The sequence below is a fragment of the Balaenoptera borealis genome (assembly GCF_965194805.1).
Source record: "Balaenoptera borealis genome assembly, chromosome: 5".
In the NCBI taxonomy this organism is placed as follows: domain Eukaryota; kingdom Metazoa; phylum Chordata; class Mammalia; order Artiodactyla; family Balaenopteridae; genus Balaenoptera; species Balaenoptera borealis.
The window spans coordinates 29524374-29540445 of record NC_138862.1 but is presented as its reverse complement, the minus strand read 5'-3'; the positions used below and the strand labels follow the sequence as shown (position 1 = coordinate 29540445).

At 36.8% G+C, this 16072-nt stretch overlaps 1 long non-coding RNA gene across 1 annotated transcript in view; it reads left to right on the top strand.

Annotated features, from left to right (window-relative positions):
- The window catches only part of LOC309628732, a 74491-nt gene extending 59207 nt beyond the window's left edge, over positions 1-15284 (top strand). The window contains exon 2 of the long non-coding RNA XR_014244679.1: positions 15032-15284. This is a non-coding gene — a long non-coding RNA (uncharacterized lncRNA). The remainder of the gene's footprint in view (positions 1-15031) is intronic.
- The last annotated feature ends 788 nt before the right edge of the window (positions 15285-16072 follow it).

Sequence of the window (16072 nt, the reverse complement as noted above, 5' to 3'; positions counted from 1 at the left end):
TCAGGAACATGACAAGGATGTCCACTCTTGCCACTATTATTCAACATAGTATTGGAAGTCCTAGCCACAGCAATCAGAGATGAAAAAGAAATAAAAGGAATACAAATTGGAAAAGAAGAAGTAAAACTGTCACTGTTTGCAGATGACATGATACTATACATAGAAAATCCTAAAGATACCACCAGAAAACCACTAGAACTAATCAATGAATTTGGTAAAGTTGCATGATACAAAATTAATGTACAGAAATCTCTTGCATTCCTATACACTAACAATGAAAGATCAGAAAGAGAAATTAAGGAAACATTCCCATTTACCATTGCAACAAAAAGAATAAAATACCTAGGAATAAACCTACCTAAGGAGGCAAAAGACCTGTCCTCAGAAAACTATAAAACACTGATGAAAGAAATCAAAGTTAACATAAACAGATGGAGAGATACACGATGCTCCTGGATTGGGAGAATCAATATTGTGAAAATGACTATACTACCCAAAGCAATCTACAGGCTCAATGCAATCCCTATCAAATTACCAATGGCATTTTTCACAGAACTAGAACAAAAAATTTCACAATTTGTATGGAAACACAAAAGACCCCGAATAGCCAAAGCAACCTTGAGAAAGAAAAACAGAGCTGGAGGAATCAGGCTCCCTGACTTCAGACTATACTACGAAGCTACAGTAATCAAGACAGTATGGTACTGGCACAAAAACAGAAATATAGATCAATGGAATAGGATAGAAAGCTGAGATAAACCCATGCACATATGGTCACCTTATCTTTGACAAAGGAAGCAAGAATATAAAATGGAGAAAAGACAGCATCTTCAATAAGTGGTGCTGGGAAAACTGGACAGCTACATGTAAAAGAATGAAATTAGAACACACCCTAACACCATACACAAAAGTAAACTCAAAATGGATTAAAAACCTAAATGTAATGCCAGACACTATAAAACTTTTAGAGGAAAACATAGGCAGAACACTGTGACATAAACCACAGCAAGATCCTTTTTGACCCACATCCTAGAGAAATGGAAATAAAAACAAAAACAAACACATGGGACCTAATGAACTTAAAAGCTTTTGCACAGCAAAGGAAACCATAAACAAGACTAAAAGACAACCCTCAGAATGGGAGAAAATATTTGCAAATGAAGCAACTGACAAAGGATTAACCTCCAAGACATACAAGCAGCTCATGCACCTCAATATCACAAAGACAAACAACCCAATCCAAAAATGGGCAGAAGACCTAAATAGATATTTCTCCAAAGAAGACATACAGATGGCCAACAAATACATGAAAAGATGCTCAACATCACTAATCATCAGAGAAATGCAAATCAAAACCACACTGAGAAAAAAAAAAAAAAAAAAAAAAAAAAAACCACACTGAGATATCACCTCACACTGATCAGAATGGCCATCATCAAAAAATCTACAAACAATAAATGCTGGAGAGGGTGTGGAGAAAAGGGAACCCTCTTGCACTGTTGGTGGGAATGTAAATTGATATAGCCACTGTGGAGAACAGTATGGAGGTTCTTTTGAGAACTAAAAATGGAACTACCATATGACCCAGCAATCCCACTACTGGGCATATACCCTGAGAAAACCATAATTCAAAAAGCTACATGTACCACAATGTTCACTGCAGCACTGTTTACAATAGCCAGGACATGGAAATAACCTAAATGTCCATCAACAGATGAATAGATAAAGAAGATGTGGCACATATATACAATGGAATATTACTCCGCCATAAAAAGGAATGAAATTAAGTTATTTTTAGTGAGGTGGATGGACCTAGAGTCTGTCATACAGAGTGAATTAAGTCAGAAAGAGAAAAACAAATACTGTATACTAATGCATATATATGGAATTTAAAAAAGCGGTACTGAAGAACCTAGTGGCAGGGCAGGAATAAAGATGCAGACGTAGAGAATGGACTTGAGATCATGGTTGGGGGGAAGGGGAAGCTGGGATGAAGTGAGAGAGTAGCACTGACATATATACACTACCAAATGTAAAATGGATGGCTAGTGGGAAGCAGTTGCATAGCACAGGGAGATCATCTTGGTGCTTTGTGACGACCTAGAGGGATGGGATAGGGAGGGTGGGAGGGAGACTCAAGAGGGAGGGGATATGGGGATATATGTATACATATAGCTGATTCACTTTGTTGTGCAGTAGAAACTAACACAACATTGTAAAGCATTTATAGTCCAATAAATATGTGGGAAAAAAAAGAAAATCCAGGGTCTTTTCATTGCTTCAGACCAGAAGTGATTATGTATATGCCACTCTTGCTTATATTTCATTGGTCCAGACAAGTTTCATGGCCTGTCTATCTGCAAGAATATTGGGATGTGGAATTTTTTTTTTAAATTGAGGTATAGTTGATTTATAATGTTACATAAGTTTCAGGTGTACAATATAGTGACTCACAATTTTTAAAGATTATTTTCCATTTATAGTTGTAAAATATTGTCTTTATTGCTTGTGCAGCACAATATATCTTTGTAGCTCATTTATTTTATACATAGTAGTTTGTACCTCTTAATTCCCTACCCCTATCTTCCTACTCCCTGGCTTCCCTCTCCTTACTGGCAACCATTGGTTTGTTGTCTATATCTATGTGTCTGTTTCTTTTTTATTATATTCACTAGTTTGTTTTATTTTTTCGATTCCACATATAGGTGATAACATGCAGTTTTTGTGTTTTCTTTTTATGACCTATGGGACGTGGAAAGAAAAGAGAATGGGATATTGGTGATGTGTTATTACATATGAGATTACCCTTTTTTAAGCTTGAAAAAAAACTTCCTGAAGTCCACATTATGCTTGTTTTGTTATTTTGTATGTTTATATAGGATGTGACAATTTCATTTTCCTGATGATATCTCTCCTTTAGCATTTTTCCCAGCTTCAATCTGTATTGATTTTCTGGATATCAGTTTCATAGTTTTTTTCATGGAATTCTTTTTGCTTCCCACTTGAGTTAATCCCAAATATTCTTCTTCTTTGGTTTATATCCTCCTTCTAGTGGAACATATCTTCCAGTGATTACCTGAGAAATGGTACGTTGGAGGTAAATTGTTTAATAACTTGCATGTCTAAAATATCTTTATTTTATTGATAGTTTGGTTAGATAAGCAAATCTAGTTTGGAAATCATTTTCTCACAGAATTTTAAACGAGTGTAGGAGGACTTTGAAGATAGTAGCCCACCCCTCCTCTACTGTTTTTTTTTTTTTTTAATAGCTACTTTATTTATTTATTTATTTTATTATTATTATTATTATTTTTTGACTGTGTTGGGTCTTCAGTTCGTGCGAGGGCTTTCTCTAGTTGCGGCAAGTGGGGGCCACTCTTCATCGCGGTGCGGGGACCGCTCTTCATCGCGGTGCGCGGGCCTTTCACTATCGCGGCCCCTTCCCATTGCGGGGCACAGGCTCCAGACGCGCAGGCTCAGCAGTTGTGGCTCACGGGCCTAGTTGCTCCGCGGCATGTGGGATCTTCCCAGACCAGGGCTCGAACCCGTGTCCCCTGCATTAGCAGGCAGATTCTCAACCACTGCGCCACCAGGGAAGCCCCTCACAGAATTTTAAATGCATTGTTCTTTATGTTCTCATATCTAGTACTTCCTGGAGAAGGATAAAGCATTTTTATTTTAGTTATGTTATCTTTTTTTCTTCTGGAACTCTTGTAGAATCTTCTCTTTGTCCCTAATATTCTGAAAGTTCACTGTGATATGTATTCATCCATTGTGCTGATCACTCAGTGGGTCCCTTCAAGTGGAATTTTAGATCTTTCAATTCAGGAAATTCTATTGAAAAAAATTTTTTTAATTTAATATTTTTCTTTTTCTCCGTTAGGGTTTGGTATCTCTTATTTGGAGGATATTGGACCTCCTATTCTAGTCCTATAATTTTCTTATCTTTTCTATTTTATATCTAGTTTTTAAAATATTGTCATTTAATATTTTTATTTAATTTTTACTTTAATATTTTAAATTTCAAAGATCTCTTTCTTGTTCTCTGATTATTCCTTTTGTGGAGATGGCATTTTTTATGTCATAGATGAAATAGCTCCTCTTTTTTCTCTGTAAATATTAATAATTATTTTTCTTCCCTCTCCCTGCATAGATTCTGTTTTCTTCAAGTTGCTTTTTAATGTTGGCTTGTTTTGACTTGTCTTTCATGTTAGAGATTGTCCTCAGATGTCTGGTGATTTTTGGGGATATATTCACATATAAAGATTGAGCACTAAAAAACTGGTTGAAATGTTTGTGCGTATTATTTATAGGTATGTGTTTGTGTATGTGTGTTTGTGACTTATTGATTGTAGGTTTAATTTAAAATTGCTCTTATTAGGTTAGCCCACTGGGGATCTCAAGTCAATACATTTAGATCTTTTTTTCTTGTGACTAGTTGAGATTCTCTAGACAAAAACCTTCCACTGTCTGGATGGTATAAACTTGGCTTCCAGCATCCTCAGAGCTGAGAGGGAGAAAGGACTGGGAATTTCAATAAATGTATAAACTTTTACTTAGTTTCTCTGTTTTTAGTATGGACTACCTGCTTCAGATGCCTGGTATTGGTATTTCCCAATCCTGAGAAACTCTGCATTATACTCCAATAAAATCTCTGGTGGTCCGCAGGGGTGAAAATGACACAGATCTTTGGCTGATCAGCATGGAAGAAGAAGTATTGAAGTCTAATTGATTCTCAGATAGACTGTTAATCCTCCTTGTCTTACTCCACATTTGTGTGTACTTCTACATGTAAATGGTCCCCCAAGTTACATGTTTTTAAGTGTATAATGTGCAGATTATTTTTCAGATTTGTTCACTGCTACATTAGGATTTATCTTCCTGTGATTTCTAAACATTTATCACACATTCTGATTTCTAAATTTTGTGGCTATGATTTTTTCCATGTACTGTTTTTCTTGTGAGTTTAAGCTTAAATAATTCTTATGTTGACACAAAAATTTTATTATGGAATTTTCAAACATGCACCAAAGTAGATATAATAGTACAATAAACCTCCAATTATTCATCATGCAGCTGCAACAAATACTAATATATTGCCAATTTGATTTCAGCTATTCTGCACTCCCTTCTCCCACTACTCCAACTTCTCACTAGAATGTATTAAAACAAATCCAGGATTCATCTAATTTCATTTATAAATGCTCCTCATGTTAGTGTAACAGATGAGGACTTAAAAAAAGTAATTGAAAAACAACTATTAAACCCAACGAAATTAACAGTGATTGCTTAATATAATCTAATGCCCAAATATCTATGTTCAGTTCTTTCTGATTATCACAAAAAAGTTGTTTTTGTCACTTTTTTTGTTTTGTTTTGATCAGAATTTTCATATTTTCGGGTTGTGCAGTAAGTAAGCATATTCGACCCATTCATCAAACATGAGGAAATATGACTGCACTATTTCTGCCCATTTCTGTACAGGAGTGGCATAGGTAGGCGTGACCACATATCCATGATCACTTTAGACAGCCTTGGTTTAAGTCTTTTATACAAGCAAAATGATTAACACTGCCTCTGCTCATGCTCAGAAGTGTCATGGTTTGGGCAAGAAATTAAATGGTCACCTTAAGCACAGAGACGGGTCCTGTCACCAAAGGAAGCACCCATAATGAACTTCAGTCCTTTAGTTATTTCCTCTACAAGTTTCAGGTCTTCCAAAGGGTTTACTTAAAAAAAATGGGCTCAGAAGGATCACCCTTTCTGCTGGTGAAAGGGTGATCAAATCTTCCTCCAGATTTGACTGGGGGATTGCATACACCGCATACACCCATTATAATGAGTGTAGCTTGTTCTCCAAGGTACAAGGCTCAACTTTTCCAGCCCAGAAGTTCAGTCCAGTCATGGAATTCTCATTCTACATCTCTGTACTTGGGAGCAAATGTAAGATTCAGTAATTTGGAGGTGGAAAGTATTCCTGACATAGCCGTTTAAGCATTCTTTATTTAATTACCTGGACAGCTCCCATGGCCAGCACCATCTCTCACACTCTACTCCTTTTGTTTTTTATGTGATTTGGTGCTTTAAAAACTCATCTATTTTGAGCTCCTCTTTGGCTGCCTGGGATTTATAGTTCCTCAGCTTTGTTAGGTTTGACTGTCAATCTTGTCCCACTTGTTTTATAATATCTTCCAGGAATTCTTCACTTTTCTGGTTTTTAGTAGCATACCACCGAGCTTTCAAGTGCTGTTATGGATTTATTTTTATCATTTTATTTCTTGTGTCATTAGAAAAGGGATTTGAGGAAGCAGGAAGGCTAAACTCAAGAGCCTTTGGTAAGCCATCTTGAGAGCCTCTATGCCTTTTTTTTCTTATTACATATAGACCTCTTGAAATAGTTCCCTGCTTCCACCCCCCTTTTTCTCCAACCATGTTTTTTGAAAAACTTGCAGAGACAAATTTCCAAGGTAAAACCTACTGAATATGACAATCAATATACATAAACCCAATCCTTGACTACTCAAATCCCTCACCCAAGGAGGAAAACAAGTTGTCCCCATAGAGATGGATTGATTCTTGTGATTACAAGAAACAGTTATACCAGAAAACTGGAGATCTACTCCTGGCAAGACAGGTGAAAGTGATGTTATTCAGGAAAATGCAAATAAAGATGTTAATGATTTGTCACTGCACACTCACCAAAATGGTTAAAGTGAAAAAGACTGATGTTATAAAGAGTTGGCAAGGCAGCATGGCAACTAGAACTCCTTTACCAGATGATAGTAATGAAAACTGATAAAACCATTGGTGAAACTGGCATTATCTACTAAATTTGAACACACACAAGACCTATAACCTGGAAAATTCACTTCGAGGTGTACATTCAATAGAAATGCATATACAGGTATAGCAAAAGACATTTATGATAATGTTCATATCAGTATTATTTTCAGTAGTCCCAAACTGGAAACAACCTAATGTCCATCCATCATCAGAAAAATGTATAAATATGTTGAAACTATTCATATATTAGTACATACAGCATATGACTTCTATACAGCAATGAAATTGGTAAACTGCTGTTACATAAAAGAGATTAACCTCACAAAAGTTAGTGAACAAAGGAAGTCAAATAGAAAAGAGTACATATTGTATGATTTCATTTAGAGAAAGTTTAAAAGGAGGCAAAACTAATCTACGGCATTAGATGTCAGTATGGTGATTACTTTTGGGAAAGAAGAAGAAGAAGAGCGGGTAATCAGAATGGATACAAAGTGAAAATTAGGGTGCTGGAAACTTTCTATTTCTTGACCTTGGTGGGGATTTCATGGGTGTGTTCATTTTTTGATAATTCAAATTGTCCATTGATTTGTGCATTTTTCTGAGTTGTACAATTCCTCAAATAAAAAGTGACAAAGAAGCTGCCTTGATTGAAATAAATAATCCCATTATTTCCAATATACATGAGCCAACCCAATCTCTAAATTATTATATTTCTATAAGAATAGTAATGATACTCTTTATTTGTATGATATTCAACAAGTTTTAGAGAATTCTCAAATTATCTCACTTGGCTTCATGACATCATAATGAAGTATCCTGCAAGTAATTTTAGACTTCTTGAAATAGAATAACTCAGAGAATTGTCCTTGCCATGTGTGGCAAGTAACAAAACTGAGACTGGAACCAGAGGCTAATGACTCTTTATTCTGCTATCTTTCACTATACTTACCGGCCTCCACCCTGGAATTTTGGGACCTTGGATAGATTTTTTTTTCTTATCTTTTATTCCCTAATGAGTCTTTCTGTTTCATAGCTATCCTAAGAAACTAACCTAGGCAATTTTTTTAGTGATTGTATGAGATAACTATGTTTTAAAAGAAGCTTCTTAGAAAAATTTTCTCACCCACAGGTGAGATCAAGCACCATAGCAATTTGATCACTGTTGTGGGGGATACTTTGATTTTTACTATGTTACCTTCAGATACATGGCCTTACTCTCACATTCTAGTAGCTAATGATTATGCTTATGTGTAGACTCAGGTCTGTTTGAAGGGAACCAATCATATACAAATGAATGCATTTGTTACTCTGAATTCTGTAAATTACCTGGCCTCTCCCATGCCCAGAGCACAAAGTATAAGGTGAGAGAAGTGGAGAGAAGTCAAATACAGAGGCCCTCAACTCTAGCCATCCTGCCCCAGGTACAGTTGGACATTAAAACACCATCCTCCAATTTACATTTAAGTCAAAGTATCTGATAGTAGGTGGTACTAGGGAGAGGATGGAGAATACATGTCCTAACTTGGGATGAGATTGGGAATGCTTAGGAGGTGGGATGACACAGGGTAGGTAAAAATGAGGAGGCAGGGAGGCCATATGATATTTAAGAGCTGAGGTTTATACTTATACAAATAAATAGATTTATACTCATGCAAATAAAGTAGAGTTTATACTCATACCAATAACTCATCTAAATATCAGGAGGCAAGGCCCACTGTCCTTTTCTTTCTGCTCCAAGTTCCTCTTTTCTCAAACTTCGGAGTGTTCTTTGTGTATTATTTTCCCCTTTAAGGTTTTCCTAGATTCCTCTATTTCATTGTCTTCATGTGGATGATATGTCCCTGCTGTGGCTGAATTTGCTTTACATTTTGAGAGCTATCTGAATTTAACAGTATTTCTGACCTAGGAAACCTCCAGAGAGGGGCCTAAAGACAACTAGGCAACAGCTTAAGATGATCAAAACAAATAGATGCATGGTTTGCTTTGTTTATATTGTCCTATCCCTCATCAAAAACTGTTTGAGAATCACAGTTTTATAAAAGAAAAGTGAACTAACAGCTAAAGCTTTCTAAATTTTGCAAACAGGAAAGACTTCTCAATGGCAACATAATACAGTTTGTAACATTCAGCATCAATGCCCATATGCTTCAGTCAGATTAATGACATAATCAGGAAAATAGTCTACAAACTAAGAGTGCATCTTACTTTAAAATAGTACCAGAACCTTATGTTATCTATCGCATAATTTTAACTGCTTTCATATGGAACATTTTTCTCAGTCAACCTTTGCTGCTCTGAAGAAACCATTATAATTTTTGAGTAAACCATGTTTAAACCAAAGTGCAATGTTTATTCTCAAATACACATTTGGGTCTTAACATTGTTGTTTTAGTCTGATTAAATGTGAATTTCTCATATTTAGTGCTAGATTAAGAAATAACTGTGTAACTTCTTCTTTCACTTGTTAAGTTACAGGAAAGTGGTAAATTATAATTTGTAAATGGTGATCATAGGGATTCAAAACATGAGAAATTCAAACTACTCACTCAATTTATTTCTATTTTGATTCCATACAAATTAATTTTATTTTAGTATCAACTTTAAAGGCTACAAAATGGAGGAGGGGAAAGAAGATGAAACCCCATTAACTTTACCTGCCTTCAAAACTTCTGCCAGTGCCCGTAGCTCCAGAATCCTGATTTCCTTGGCAGTTTCCAGCCCATCAGTGGGTTTTGTGCTTATTTCAGGACAAGAGAACAGAGAAAAAAGATAAGAGGGTGAATTCTGCTCTGTTCGGCTCATAAACTGTGGCAGATAGAATCAATGAGAAAAAAATAGACAAGTTTATCTTTGAAAAATTATTCTTATTGTAAAAGAAATACATGTTCACATAGAAAAACACAGAAAAGTCTAAAAAAGAAAATAAAAAAATATCTGTAACCCATTTCCTAGAGAACCACTGTTAATATTTTTTTTTCAATTTCTGTATAGGTTCTTTCTGTGTATACATACATACAGTACGTAATGTGTATGTGTGTATTTCATATATATAAATATGCATGTATACACACACATATATATGCATTCCTTCAACTATAAATTTTGTTTCATAATTTTAATAAATTAATAATAAATTGTGGATCATCCCAATAGTGTTATATACAATCTAAAAAAAACCCCAAATTAGCTAACCATTTCTCCATTGCATATTTAGGTTATTACACATTTACTATATGTTGGATCTTTACTCAGTGCTGAGGATACAATTTTTGCTCCAGAGAGCAATCAGATTAATAGAGTAAATAGACAATTTTGCAAGGGTGATAGTTCGATAATAGGAGAATGCCCAGTATTATATGAGAGCTCACAGAAGGGAATTTGATTTATACTGAGGGTATGCAGATTGTCCTTTCAGAGAAGGTTAACATCAGAGTTAATTCTCAAAGACTGAGTAAGAGTTTCAGTAAAAGGAGTGGGTGTTGATATAGGGAGGGGATGTGGATTAGTTCAAAAGATATGATATAAACCACATTGGAAAAATTGAAAGCAGTCTCCCATCATCAGAGGATTGGGTAATGAGGTAGGAGTAGTAGAGTGATGAATGATAAGGCTGGAGAATTAGGTAGGAACAGATAATTACAAAATCAGTCTAAACGTTTGAATTTCGTTCAGAAAGTACTCGAGAGCCAGGGAAGGATTTTCAACTGGGGTGTGGTGTAATCAGATTTGCATTTTACAGTGCAGTCTGGGGAATGGATTGGAGGAGATCGAGTATGGAGTTAGGAGATTAGTAAGACTCCTGATGATAATGATTCTGTGAAAGGAGATGATTCCAAGTCCTGAGGCAGAGGAAGTGGAGATGAAGGGGAAGGAATAAACTTGGAGAGTTATGTTTTGGTACTAATATTGTTGGGACTGAGTGATTGATTGCATGTGAAATACGAGGGAGAGGGAAGAGTTAAGTGTCATTTTTGGATTTCTAAATGGATGATGGAGCACTGGTAGAGGATAAGGTTTTGGAATGAAAATGATGAATTTAGTTTTGAACAGGCTGAGTTGGAGATTCATGTGAGACACTTAAAATAAGTCATTGGATAGAAAGGCTGGGCTGAAAATTTAGAGTGGAGGCATTTTTTCAATGTTGGATACATAACTAGGAGTGAAATTACTGAGTCATAGAGTAAGTCTACGTTTAACTCTATGGGAACTCTTTTTGAAGAACTATCAAACCGTTCTCCACAACAGCTACACCATTTCACATTCCCACTGCAATGCATGAGGGTTCTAGCTTCTCTACATTCTCAACATTTGTTATCTTTTTGATTCTAGCCATCTCAATCAGTGTGAAGTAGTATCACAGTGTGGTTTTGATTTGCATTTCCCGAAAGACCAATGATATTGAACATGTTGTCATGTGCTTATGGGTCATTGCGTACCTTCTTTGGAGAAATGTCTGTTCAAATCCTTTGTCCGTTTTTAAAATTGGGTTGTTTCTTACATTGTTGAGTTGTAAGAATTCTATGTATTTTATGGATACAAGTCCATTATCAGGTATGTGATTTATAAATATTTTCCTCCAATCTGCGAGTTGTCTGTACATTTTCTTGATGGTATCCTTTGCAGTACAAAAGTTTTTGGTTTTGATGAAATCCAATTTATCTGTTTTTCTTTCTTTACTTGTGCTTTTTGTATCATATCAAAGAAACCGTTGTCTAATCTAAGGTGTGGAAGATTTACTCCTATGTTTTCCTCTAAAAGCTATAGTTTTAGAGGAAAGTTTTAGTTTTAGCTAAGTTATAGTTTTACCTCTTGCATTTTTGCGTATCATTCACTTTAAGTTAATTTTTCTACATTGTGTGTGATAGACGTTCAATTTTATTCTTTACATGTGGATATATAGTTGTCACAGCACCACTTGTTGAAAGTAGTATTCCTTCCTTACTGTATTGTCTTAGCACCCTTGTTGAAAACCAAATGGCCATGAATGTTATATTTGGACTCTCTATTCTAGTTCACTGATATGTTATGAATAATCTTATGCCAGTATTTTGAAATCAGGAAGTGTGAGTAGCCCAGATTTGTTCTTTTTCAAGATTATTTTGTCTATTCTGTGTGACTTGCATTTTCGTATGACTTTTAGGATCAGTGGGTCAATTTCTCCAACAATGGTAGAAGGAATATTGATATGGATGGCACTGGATGCATAGATCATTTGGGGAGGTATTGCCATCTTAGCCATGTTAAGTGTTCAAATCCATGAATATCCATATCTTTCCATTTATTTAGGTCTCAATTTCTTTCAATTATGTTTTGTGGTTTTCAGTGTACCTGTCTTGCACTTAAAAAAAATTAATTCCTAAGTATTCTTCATGGTATTACAAATGTAGTAGTTTTCTTAATTTTATTTTTGGATTGTTTATTGTTAGTGTATAGGAATACAGCTGATTTTTTAATATTGATTTTGTATCCTTCCACCTTGCTGAACTCATGTATTCATTCCAAATTTTTTTTGATAGATTTCTTAGGATTTTCTATATACAAGACCAGGTCGTATGCAAATAAATATAATTTTACTTCTTCCTTTCCAATCTGGATGCCTCTAACATCTTTTCCTTACCATTACCCTGGTTCAAACTTCTAGTACAGTGTTGAATAGAAATAGCAAGAGTGAATATCCTTGTCTTGTTTCTGATCTTAGGGGGGAAGCATTCAGTCTTTTACCAGTAAGTATAATGTTAGCTGTGGGATTTTTATAAATACTCTTTATCATATTGAGGAAGTTCCCTTCTATTTCTAGTTTAATGAGTATTTTTAATAATGAAAGAGTGTTGGGTTTTCGCAAATGCTTTTCCTGCATTTGTTGAGATTATTGAGTATTTTGGTTGAGGATTATTGTCTCTATAGTCGTAAAAATATTGCCCTGTAGACTTCCTTCCCTTGTGATACCTTTTCAGCTTTTGGTGTCAGAATAATACTGGCTTTATAGAATGTGTTGGGAAGTATTCCATTCTGCTATTTTGGGGGAGACTTTGGAAATATTGGTGCTAATTATTCTTCAAATGTTTGATGAAATGCACTGGTGAAGCTATCCTGTTGTAGGCTTTTCTTTGCAGGAAATTTTTGGATATTAATTCAATATGTTAACTTATAAGTGTATTCAGATTTTCTATTTCTTCTTGAGTCATTTTTAATAGTTTGTTTCTAGGAATTTTTTCATTATGGTCAGAGAGCATAATTTATATTCCCTTAAATTTTAAATTTAATCGGATTTGTTTTATCACCTAACTGTATACTGGAGAATGTTCCATCTACACTTGAGAAGCATGTGTATTCTGCTGTTTTGTGTGGAATGAAAACATATTTGGTCTCAGATTTTGAAAGCCAGTCCAGTTCTCTTTGGTTAACTATTTGCATGATATCTTTTCCTGTCCTTTTACTTTCAACCTATTTGTGTCTTTGAACTGGAAGTGCGTCTCTCATAGACAGCATATTGTTGAATCATGTTTTTTTTTCTTTTTAACTGATTCTGCCAAATTCTATCTTTTAATTGTAGTATTTTAATGACTTACATTAATTTACTTACTGGTAGGGTAGGATTTCTATATGTTATTATCTTTGTGTTCCTTTACTTTTCCATTTCTTCCTTATTTTGTGTTATATAGATATTTGAAATTATACCATTATAATTCTTTTATTTCTTTTACCGTTTTAAAATTTTCCTTCATGATTGCTCTGAGGATTATAATTAATGTCTGAAGTTTTAAAAAATCTAGTTCTTATTTTTTTTTATAAATTTATATATTGATTCCTTTTTGGCCGTGTCAGATCTTCGTTGCTGTGCGTGGGCTTTCTCTAGTAGCGGCGAGCAGGGGCTACTCATCATTGCGGTTCATGGGCTTCTCATTGCAGTGTCTTCTCTTGTTGTGGAGCATGGGCTCTAGGCGTGTGGGCTTCGGTAGTTGTGGCATGCAGGCTCAGTAGTTGTGGCTCACGGGCTCTAGGGTACAGGCTCAGTAGTTGTGGCACTCGGGCTTAGTTTCTCCACGACATGTGGGATCTTCCCGGACAAGGGCTCGAACCCATGTCCCCTGCATTTGCAGATGGATTCTTAACCACTGTGCCACCAGGGAAGTCCCTAGTTCTTATTAAAAGAAACCTAATGTTAAATAGTATACAAAACTTATTGTAATATAGCTCTGTTCTCTTCTCCTTCTTTTGTGTTATTATTGCATACAAATTATATATTTACATATTATAAGCCAATGCACAGTTTTGTAAAATTATTGGTTATGTAATTGTCTTTTTAATCAAATAGTAGAAAAAAGGAATTACAAACAAAAATACATTTATACTGTTTTTTATATTAACCTCTGCAGTTATCTTTACCAATGCTCTTTATTTCTTCTTGTGCATTTGAGCTACTGTCTACTGTCTCTCATTTTAGCCTGAAAAACTTCCATTAATATTTCTTATAAAGAAGGTATGGTAGGGTTATATTCTTTAGTTTATGTTTCCTGAGAATGTCTTAATTTCCCCTTCATTTTTGCAGGATAGTTTTTCTGAATCTAAAATTCTTAACAGTATTGGCTGATAGTATTTTTCTTTGAACACTTTGAACTTGTCATACAACTGCCTTCTGGAATCCATGATTTCTTATGAGAAATCACCTGTTAATCTTTGAGAAACCTTTGTATGTGATGAGATAATTTTCTTTTACTGCCTTCAAGATGATCTCTTTGTCCTTGGCTTTTGACAGTTTTACTGTAAGTTGCCTAGGTGTGGATCTCTGAGTTTATCCTACTTGGAGATGATTGAGCATCTTGGGTATGCATTTTAATTTTTTGAATCAGCTTTGGGAAGTTTCTGGTCATTATTTTTTATTTCTATTTATTTTTTTAAATATTTATTTATTTATTTGGCCACACTGGGTCTTTTGTTGTGGTGTGTGGGATCTTCATTGTGGCATGAGGGATCTTGAGTTGCAGCATGCAGATTCTTAGTTGTGGCATGGGGGTTCTACTTCCCTGACCAGGGATTGAACCCGGGCCCCCTGTATTGGGAGGCGGAGTCTTAACTGCTGGACCACCTGGGAAGTCCCTAGTCATTACTTTTTAAAGCAGTCTTTCTGCCCTTTCATTCTCTCCTCTTCTTCTGGAACTCCAATTGTATATTGGTATAGTTGATGGTATCCCATAGGTCTCTGAGGCTCTGTCCATTTTTTTTCATTAGTTTTCTTTCTGTTCTTCAGCCTAGATAATCTAACTTCAAATTCTGCCATTTTGAGGAGACCTTCAAGATGGCAGAGGACTAAGACATGGACTTCACCTTCCTCTCAACAAATACATTAGAAATACATCTACATATGGAACAGCTCCTACAGAACACCCACTGAACGCTGGCAGAAGACCTCAGACCTCCCAAAAGGCAAGAACCTCCCCACGTACCTGGGTAGGGCAAAAGAAAAAAAAAAAAAAAAACAGAGACAAAAGAATAGGGACGGGACCTGCACCAGTGGGAGGGAGCCGTGAAGGAGGAAAGGTTTCCACACACTAGGAAGCCCCTTCGCGAGCGGAGATGGGGGGTGGGAAGGAGGGAAGCTTCGGAGCCACGGAGGAGAGCGCAGCCACAGGGGTGCGGAGGGCAAAGCGGAGAGATTCCCGCACAGAGGCTCGGCGCCGAGCAGCGCTCACCAGCCCGAGAGGCTTGTCTGCTCACCCGCCGGGGCGGGCGGGGCTGGGAGCTGAGGCTCGGGCTTCGGTCGGATCGCAGGGAGAGGACTGGGGCTGGCAGTGTGAACACAGCCTGAAGGGGCTAGTGCGCCACAGCTAGCCGGTAGGGAGTCCAGGAAAAAGTCTGGAACTGCCTAAGAGGCAAGAGACCATTGATTTCGGGTGCAGGAGGAGAGGGGTTTCAGAGCGCCGCCTAAACGAGCTCCAGAGACGGGCGTGAGCCGCGGCCCAGAGATGGGCATGGGACGCTAAGGCTGCTGCTGCCGCCACCAAGAAGCCTGTGTGCGAGCACAGGTCACTCTCCACACCGCCCCTCCCGGGAGCCTGTGCAGCCCGCCACTGCCAGCGTCCCGTGATCCGGGGACAACTTCCCCGGGAGAACGCACTGTGCGCCTCAGGCTGGTGCAACGTCACGCCGGCCTCTGACGCCGCAGGCTCACCCCACACTCCGTACCCCTCATTCCTCCCTGGACTGAGTGAGCCAGAGCCCCCTAATCAGCTGCTACTTTAACCCTGTCCTGTCTGAGCGAAGAACAGACGCCCTCAGGCGACCTACACGC